Source organism: Phyllobates terribilis, unplaced genomic scaffold (assembly GCF_046119375.1).
Source record: "Phyllobates terribilis strain yellow unplaced genomic scaffold, ASM4611937v1 Scaffold_7__3_contigs__length_470593459, whole genome shotgun sequence".
Lineage (NCBI taxonomy): Eukaryota > Metazoa > Chordata > Amphibia > Anura > Dendrobatidae > Phyllobates > Phyllobates terribilis.
Genome location: NW_027362767.1, coordinates 121,517,702 through 121,528,136, shown reverse-complemented (window position 1 = coordinate 121,528,136; position 10,435 = coordinate 121,517,702).

The window sequence follows — 10,435 nt, the reverse complement described above, 5'->3', positions numbered from 1 at the left end:
GATTGGTCGCGGCCGGTATTTAAATGTGGCGCCCAAATCGGTGATTGGTCGCGGACGCTGCCCGCGACCAATCACCGATTTGTGCGCCAAATTTAAATATCAGCCTCATGCACGTCACTGACAGCGTGGGAAAATTCTCCTGCACTCAGCGCTTCAGCGTGAGAACTCTCCCACGCTGTCAGTGACGTACATGAGGTGAGCTGAGTTCATTGGACATGACCTCACCTCATGCACGTCACTGACAGCGTGGGAAAATTCTCACGCTGAAGCGCTGAGCGCTGGAGAATTCTCCCACGCCGTCAGTGACGTGCATGAGGTGAGCCGAGTTAATTGGACATGACCTCGGCTCATCTTTATGCCGTCATAGCGAGACACTGAGGAGCGCAAACATGCCTGCGCTTCTCAGTGTCCGCGGGATGACAGGCTGGATGGCAGCGTTCTGCTGCGGTCTAGCCTGTCATCTCGATGTAGCAGAGCTGAAGCTGTCCTGGGAACCATGGAAAGGTAAGGATGATGTTGGTTTATTATTTTATTTTTATTGCAGGAGATCGTTGGCTTCAGCTGGAATGGGCGTGATGGTAAGTATGGTTTAATTTAGAACAATAAAGGATTGTGTGTTTATTTCAATTAAAGGACTTTATTCTGGGTGTTTGTGTTTTCTTTTAACTTTGACTATGGGATTAGTAATGGGGGTGTCTTATAGATGCCTCTCCATTACTAACCTGGGCTTGATGTCAGCTGGCATTATAAGCTGACATCAACCCCAGCCCTATTACCCCACTGCCACCGCTACAGGGCAGTGGGAAGAGCGAGGCTAAGTGCCAGAATTGGCACATCCTACGGATGCGCCATTTCTGGGGCGGCTGACGGCTGGTGTTTCTAGCCTGGGAGGGGGCCAATATTCATGGCTCCCTTCCTGGGCTATTAATATCAGCCCCCAGCTGTCTGCCTAGCCTTTGCTAGCTATTAAAATAGGGGGGACCCCACGTCATTTTTTTGGGGGGTCCCCCATTTTAATAGCTAGTAAAGGCTAGGTATTCCGCTGGGGGCTGATATTAGTAGCCTGGGAAGCTCCGTGGGTATTACCCCCTTCCCAGACTTCAAACATCTGCCCCAGCCGTCTGTTTAACCTCCGCTAGAGCCTAAAATTACGGGGAACCCCACACCAATTTTTTTTTTAATAAATCCTTTATTTTAACACTAAATGACAAGTACAGTAAGCAACACTGTCACTGTACTTCATATATATGTGACTGACATGTTTCTATGTATCTAATCTATGTGTGATGCTCTATTCTTTCTGTTATAAATTGTCGGGTACTGAATTGCCGGCCGGCTTTTTTAAAGAGACGGTGCACGAAAACACTATTATTTTTTTAAATAAATCCTTTACACTAAATGACAAGTACAGTAATCAACACTGTCACTGTGCTTCTTATATGTGTGACTGACATGTTTCTATCTATCTAATCTATGTGTGATGCTCTATTCATTCTTGTCTAAAATGTCGGGTACCGGTGTATTCCGCTGCTGAATTGCCAGCCGGCTTTTTTAAAGAGAGCGTCTTCTGAGCAGTTTGTCAGCTTTTGGACACCTTTGAAGGTGTTTTCTATGTGTTTCTATGTGTTTTTGTTTGCCTGCCATTGGTTTTAACGGTGTTCTAAGGTGTTCGACGAACAGTTCCTCGAACATCCCGGTGTTCGACGAACCGAACCGAACACGAACACTAGTGAGTAGGAGTAACAAATGTGCTAATAGTATTAAATGTCCGCTGCAAACGCAAGAAGTCTTGCAAACAAAATGAATGAACTGAAGACTCTTATGTTGATCACAGAATACAATGTGGTGGGCATTGCAGAAACCTGGCTCTACGAAAGAAGCCATAACTGGGTGACAAACGTAAAGGGCTACACTACATTTAGAAAGGACAGGAAAGACAAAAAAGGTGGAGGGTTGTGTATTTTCGCTAAATCCAACTGAAGACCTGTGGTCAATGATGACATTGGCGGGAGTTGCGACAATGTAGGGTCAGTCTGGGTAAATGTACATGGGGATGGCAATAATGGAAAGCTGCTAATTGGAGTTTGCTACAAGCCTCCAAATATATAAAGAAATAAGGGTACTACCAATATCAATTATATATACAAATTTTTACAAAGGTGTGTGGTGGTCACCAAGTAAAAAAAAAAAAGGAGTAACAAAAGGAATATTAAAATGAATATTTTATTTGAGACATATATAAAAATAAATAAAAAGATAAAAGGGAAAGGTGCCAATCAAGGGAAGACCAAATAGGAGCTTTTTAGTGCTTGGGAGGATATTAGATGGAAAAAATAATGCAAATAGGACTAAAGTTGTCCTTAATCAAAATTTCATGGTGAAGAATATCTGCTCAGCAGTGCTCTTTGTGAATATAATCGATAATATTCCAAAATGATTTAATCAATCCAATGAAAAACAAAGAAGCACCCAGAGTTGATCTATATGTTCCACATGACGGGGCAAATCAGACAGCAGCATATCAGGCGAGGGAAACAGCAGTGCTCTCTTGCCTTTAGCACATAGAATAACACTGCCAAAGTATACAAAGTTCCCCTCTATCTGATATGCCAATTGCCAAAGCGAGTCCTTCATTGAAAAGTGGAATATCAAACATAAATATCAACACCAAATAGATAATTTACAATAAAGTCATCAAAAAATATATCCCATACCAATGTGAACGCTCCTGCTTCCTGCCCCGACGCGCACGTTTCGCATTAGCTTCTTCTGGAGGCCTCCTAATATAGCTGAACAGGTAGAGATGAAATGCTGCAACAAATTAAAAAGGCAGCAAATAATAATAGCATCCTTATTATGGGGGAATTGAAATATCTCGACATTCAATGGGATATTGTACTGCTAGTGTGACGCCTCTTACTCGAAAAAGCCCGTGTTTACCCTGGGTGATGGGGGGACTCGGTGTCGGGTCCTAAGATGAAGAGATGGGGTGCAGCCGTGGCCTGGACCCGACCCGTGCTCAGGGCCGTCACATTAAAAAGAGATGGTGTGGGCTCATCCGGGTTGAGTGGCTGATTAACGACTATGCCACCTGTGGTGCCTGTTGAAGGGTCACCAGCGCTGCTACAGTCCGCTGAGGCATGGTGTCATGGCAGCCAGAGTTCTTGCTACTCCCCGCAGGTGGAGCAAGGCCTCAGGGCAGAGGGACAGGAGGATGGGGGCAGTAGTAGAGGAAGAACGGATGAAGCGTCGTGCGGTGTGGCGCAGAATAAACAGTCCGGAGGCCATAGGGGTGAACTTCCAAGACTTTACTCACTTTAGAGATGGCAGAAGGAAGGCTACTCCCTGCTCCCCGCGGAGTCCTGCGGTCACCAGGGACGGGGGTCTGACAACCTCCGAGTAAGTCCAGCATTCAGTCGGGACCCTACAGCAGAGTGTTCCTGAACTACAGACCGAATCCTTTCCTGTCCGTGTGTGCAAATAGGCCGGGACTCCCTCTGAACTCCTCTCAGAACAAGGGCACGGGTGGCAGCTCCGCTCCGTCCGATACCCGGTGGGATCCTCTGGGCCTACTGGGCTTTCCCGTCCAAGACGTAGAGTAGCAAGGTCGGGTGTCGGGGGCCGGTACCCCTTTTGCAGCTGGAGTCCCTCTGAATATATCAGCGTGGCGTACACCGCTCCGTCTGCATCCTGGGATCCATTTGCTGTGGAGCTACACTCTTAAGCTCCGGGCCTTCTTGATCCTGGTCCTTGGCCGGGTTGAGACATTCTTTGTCTGCAACCTACCTCTCTTCCCAAGGCCAGGGTACGAGGGCTGTGTCCCTTGCCGGCACAGGCCCACACAGGATCTGCGCTCCCGGAGGGAGGTCACATTACACACAGTATTTGACAGCACAGAGGACAGCCGAAGAACTAAAAAAGGACCAAGATCAAAGATGGCTTTGTATTAAATATAAAATCTAAAGTGTAACTAACTTGTAGGTCCTCCACCCTCACCCACTAACTGGTTCCTACCACTTTGTGTTCCCCAGTCTCCCTGTAACCAGGGGAGCAGCACCTAGTGCATACTAGCTCCCTCTGGCGGAGGAGTGTGGTGTTGGATGTGACGCGCCCCCTGGGCCTATGCTGTGCTGCTGTGCAGGGGGAATACCCGGAGCCGGATCGCTGGGGGTTGTAGTTCTCCGTGGTGGTGACCCGGTCCGTGCCCAGGGTGGTCAAACCAGTGGCAGTCTATTTGTATTGTAATAAGTGTCCGACTACGCCACCCGTGGATTGCGGTCAGTGGGGACCGCCGCTGCGCTGCAGACCGCTGAGGCTGATGTTGTTTGCGCAGCTGAGTATGGGATGACTCCCCACGGGAGAAGTATTGCCTCAGGGCAGCTAATGTGGAAGATGATGGGAGTGATGGTGTGAGGGTCCCAGTGCTAATCGTGCTGGAGCGGCAAGGAATCACAGAGACGTGAGGTGCAGTTCAGGGTCTTTACTGATGGTACAAGGCAGACCCTCCCGGGAGTACTGGCTAGTATAAGGGGCCTGGTCAGTCTGCGAGCAAGCAGGAGTTCCCCTGGCCAGGTGGAGTTGTAGGCCTCCCCGTTTATCTGCACTCTTCCTGGCTACCTTGCTATCAGCGGTTACAAGTAGCCCACGTCCCTGAGTATACCGTGTGGTGCTCACCCGTATGGCTGGTGACTTGGGGCCTTCTGTTAGCCTCCGCTCCTGGATGGCGGCGCTGGTCCCTTCTTTGTGACTGAGCCTCCGGGCTTCTATGGCCAGAGGACCTGGAATCCCCTGCTGGCTGGTTTCTGCTGCTGGGTGTAGATCAGTCCCCACAGCCTCGGACTCCTGTGTCCGGCTTTAGTATCTTCGTCCAGGGCGAACTCTGCTCAGCTCCAGCCCCTGGACTTCTGCTACTGCTCCTCCAGAGCTCCTGATCTTGCTTTCCCTCTCCTGGCTCTGACTGCTCTAATCCCGCCCCAGACCCAGTTTAAAAGGGCAGATTCCTCCCCTCCCAGGTCTGGGCGGACCGTGTTGCATGCTTAGGGATCCTGACCAGAGAAACCTCCCACTTGCTCTCAGACATAATATCTCTATTACTGCGGCAACCAGACCCCTGGGGTGTCGCAGATGCAAGAGGTTGGGTCACGACTAGAGATGAGCGGTGTTCGACTAGAACTGTTCGCCAATCTCAAATTCGAGCTGTTTTGGGCGGTGTTCGAGTTGTTCGACGAACCTGAACGATTTGCAAAAAATTCGGCTGTTCGAGGTTATGTTCGATAACTGTTCGTGCACCAAAAGCGTGTCCTGCATGTCTGGCGCTATTTAGAGCACCAATCATGCAGGGATTGTCTGCCACTCACTGTAATGCCATAGCCATGGTGGTTGTGGCATTACAGTGATTGCCCAAATCGATGGGAACAGTGCCAACAGTGAAACATGAAAAGCCGGCAATTCAGCAGCGGCATACACCTGAACCCGACAATTTACAACCGAAAGAATAGAGCTTCACACATAGATTAGATAGATATAAACATGTCAGTCACATATATATGAAGTACAGTGATAGTGTTGGTTACTGTACTTGTCATTTAGTATTAAAATAAAGGATTCATTATTAAAAAAATTGGCGTGGGCTTCCCCTTAATTTTAGGCTCTAGCGGAGGTTAAGCAGACGGCTGGGGCAGATGTTTGAAGCCTGGGAACGGGGTAATACCCACGGAGCTTCCCAGGCTACTAATATCAGCCCCCAGCTGAATACATAGCCTTTACTAGCTATTAAAATGGGGGACCCCCCCAAAAAAATGACGTGGGGTCCCCCCTAATTTAATAGCTAGCAAAGGCTAGGCAGACAGCTGGGGGCTGATATTAATAGCCCAGGAAGGGAGCCATGAATATTGGCCCCCTCCCAGGCTAGAAACACCAACCGTCAGCCGCCCCAGAAATGGCGCATTCATAGGATGCGCCAATTCTGGCACTTAGCCTCGCTCTTCCACGCTGCCCTGGTGCGGTGGCAGGGGGTAATAGGGTTGGGGTTGATGTCAGCTTATAATGCCAGCTGACATCAAGCCCAGGTTAGTAATGGAGAGGCGTCTATAAGACACCCCCATTACTAACCCCATAGTCAAAGTTAAAAAAAACACAAACACCCAGAATAAAGTCCTTTAATTGAAATAAAGACACAATCCTTTATTGTTCTAAATTAAACCATACTTACCGTCACGCCCATTCCAGCTGAAGCCAACGATCTCCTGCAATAAAAGAAAAATAATAAAGCAACCTCATCCTTACCTTTCCATGGTTCCCACGACAGCTTCAGCTCTGCTACATCGAGATGACAGGCTGGACCGCAGCAGAACGCTGCCATCCAGCCTCTCATCCCGCAGACACTGAGAAGCGCAGGCTTGCTTGCGCTGCTCAGCGTCTCTCTGTGACGACAGCCAGATGAGCCGAGTTCATGTCCAATGAACTCGGCTCACCTCATGCACGTCACTGACAGCGTGGGAGAATTCTCACGCTGAAGCGGTGAGTGCAGGAGAATTTTCCCACGCTGTCAGTGACGTGCATAAGGTGAGCTCATGTCCAATGAACTCGGCTCACCTCCTGCACGTCACTGACAGCGTGGGAGAATTCTCACGCTGAAGCGCTGAGTGCAGGAGAATTTTCCCACGCTGTCAGTGACGTGCATGAGGTGAGCCAAGTTCATTGGACATTAACTCGGCTCATCTGGATGCCCTCACAGAGAGACACTGTGTAGCGCAAGCAAGCCTGCGCTTCTCAGTGTCTGCGGGATGACAGGCTGGATGGCAGCGTTCTGCTGCGGTCCAGCCTGTCATCTCGATGTAGCAGAGCTGAAGCTGTCATGGGAACCATGGAAAGGTAAGGATGATGTTGCTTTATTATTTTTCTTTTATTTTAGGAGATCGTTGGCTTCAGCTGGAATGGGCGTGATGGTAAGTATGGTTTAATTTAGAACAATAAAGAATTGTGTGTTTATTTCAATTAAAGGACTTTTTTCTGGGTGTTGTGTTTTTTTTAAATACTTTACTAGAAATTCATGGTGGTCATGTCTAATATTGGCGTGACCCCATGAATTTCGGGCTTAGGGCCAGCTGATAATGCCAAGCTGGCCCTAACCCCTTTATTACCCAGTGAGCCACCGCATCAGGGCCCTGGATGAGTTGGGTACAGCGCCAGAAGATGGCGCTTCTATGAACGCGCCATTTTCCGGGGTGGCTGCGGACTGCAATTTGCAGCGGGGGTGGCCCAGAAAGCTTGGGCCTCCCTGCGCTGCGGATTCCAGCCCCCAGCTGCCTAGTTGTACCTGGCTGGACACAAAAACAGGGCGAAGCCCCACGTCAATTTTCTTTAAGTTATTTCATGAAATAATTAAGAAAAAAAGGGCTTCCCTATATTGTTGTGTCCGGCCAGGTACAAATAGGCAGCTGGTGGTTGGGGGCAGCCCGTTCCTGCCTGCTGTACCTGGCTGGACACAAATATAGTGCGAAGCCCCACGTCAATTTTTTTTAAATTATTTCATGAATTTCCTGAAATAATTTAAAAAAATTGAAGTGGGGCTTCGCACTATATTTGTGTCCAGCCAGGTACAGCAGGCAGGAACGGGCTGCCCCCAACCACCAGCTGCCTATTTGTACCTGGCCGGACACAACAATATAGGGAAGGCCTTTTTTTCTTAATTATTTCATGAATTTCATGAAATAATTAAAAAAAAAGTACGTGGGGCTTCGCCCTATTTTTGTGTCCAGCCAGGTACAACTAGGCAGCTGGGGGCTGGAATCTGCAGAATAAAGTCCTTTATTTCAATTAAAGACACAATTCTTTATTGTTCTAAATTAAACCATACTTACCATCACACCCATTCCAGCTGAAGCCAACGATCTCCTGCAATAAAAGAAAAATAATAAACCAACCTCATCCTTACCTTTCCATGGTTCCCACGACAGCTTCAGCTCTGCTACATCGAGATGACTGGCTGGACCGCAACAGAACGCTGCCATCCAGTCTGTCATCCCGCAGACACTGAGAAGCGCAGGCATGCTTGCGCTCCTCACTGTCTCGCTGTGACGGCATCCAGATGAGCCGAGGTCATGTCAAATGAACTCGGCTCACCTCATGCATGTCACTGACAGCGTGGGAAAATTCTCACGCTGAAGTGCTGAGTGCAGGAGAATTCTCCCACGCTGTCAGTGATGTGCATGAGGTGAGCTCATGTCCAATGAACTCAGCTCACCTCCTGCACGTCACTGACAGCGTGGGAAAATTCTCCTGCAATCAGCGCTTCAGCGTGAGAATTTTCCCACGCTGTCAGTGACGTGCATGAGGTGAGCCGAGTTCATTGGACATGAACTCGGCTCTTCTGGATGTCGTCACAGAGAGACGCTGAGCAGCGCAAGCAAGCCTGCGCTTCTCAGTGTCTGCGGGATGACAGACTGGATGGCAGCGTTCTGCTGCGGTCCAGCCTGTCATCTCGATTTAGCAGAGCTGAAGCTGTCGTGGGAACCATGGAAAGGTAAGGATGAGGTTGCTTTATTATTTTTCTTTTATTGCAGGAGATCGTTGGCTTCAGCTGGAATGGGCGTGATGGTAAGTATGGTTTAATTTAGAACAATAAAGGATTGTGTCTTTATTTCAATTAAAGGACTTTATTCTGGGTGTTTGTGTTTTTTTTAACTTTGACTATGGGGTTAGTAATGGGGGTGTCTTATAGACGCCTCTCCATTACTAACCTGGGCTTGATGTCAGCTGGCATTATAAGCTGACATCAACCCCAACCCTATTACCCCCTTCCACCGCACCAGGGCAGCGTGGAAGAGCGAGGCTAAGTGCCAGAATTGGCGCATCCTATGAATGCGCCATTTCTGGGGCGGCTGACGGCTGGTGTTTCTAGCCTGGGAGGGGGCCAATATTCATGGCTCCCTTCCTGGGCTATTAATATCAGCCCCCAGCTGTCTGCCTAGCCTTTGCTAGCTATTAAATTAGGGGGGACCCCACGTCATTTTTTTTTGGGGGGTCCCCCATTTTAATAGCTAGTAAAGGCTATGTATTCAGCTGGGGGCTGATATTAGTAGCCTGGGAAGCTCCGTGGGTATTACCCCCTTCCCAGGCTTCAAACATCTGCCCCAGCCGTCTGCTTAACCTCCGCTAGAGCCTAAAATTAAGGGGAACCCCACGCCAATTTTTTTAATAATAAATCCTTTATTTTAATACTAAATGACAAGTACAGTAACCAACACTATCACTGTACTTCATATATATGTGACTGACATGTTTCTATCTATCTAATCTATGTGTGATGCTCTATCTTTCTGTTCTAAATTGTCGGGTACCGCTGCTGAATTGCCGGCCGGCTTTTTTAAAGAGATGGTGCATGAAAACACTAATATTTTTTTTAATAAATCCTTTACACTAAATGACAAGTGCAGTAACAAACACTGTCACTGTGCTTCTTATATGTGTGACTGACATGTTTCTATCTATCTAATCTATGTGTGATGCTCTATTCCTTCTTGTCTAAATTGTCGGGTACCGGTGTATGCCGCTGCTGAATTTGCCGGCCGGCTTTTTTAAAGAGAGTGTCTTCTGAGCAGTTTGTCAGCTTTTGGACACCTTTGCAGGTGTTTTCTATGTGTTTCTATGTGTTTTTGTTTGCCTGCCATTGGTTTTAACGGTGTTCGACGGTGTTCGACGAACAGTTCCTCGAACATCCCGGTGTTCGACGAACCGAACCGAACCCGAACACTACGGGGGTGGCTCAACACTAGTCACGACTATCACACTGGCCTTACCTCAGAGGAGGAACACCACACTCCATTAGAGAAGTGCAGCATTCCTGTGGCGGTCGAACCCTCAGGGGCGCCACACTAGTTGTACTAAAAGCTGCAAATTCTTATCCGCAATTTGACAATTACCTCCCTTAGCTGGTAGATGAACCAACCAGGTGACATAATCTGCTGGATCTGGTTCTGTCAAATAGATGAAATATGATTTCAGATTTACAGGTCCGGGAGCATTTGGGAAGCAGCGACCATAATATGGTAAGTTTCAATGTAATTTTCAATTAAACATTTAAAAGGGGAAATGCAAAAACCTGAAACTTTAATAAAGCTAATTTCAGCAAATTAAAGGAAGAGCTTAATCGTGTAGACTGGGACCATGTCATGTCATAACAGGGGATACCGAACATAAATGGAGCATAGAATCATAAAATGGTAGAGAAAATACCATTAGAAAACTTATACCCTCTGGTAATAAAATGCCCAGAAATAAAAAGAAACCATTATGGATAAATAAGACAGTACAAAGTTTAACAAGACAAATCTTGAAGGCCAAGAATAGAATACAGAAATAGCATTTCAGGAGCATAAAGAACTCAATAGGAAATGTAAAAAAGAAATCAAGCTAGCTACTGAACGCACAAATC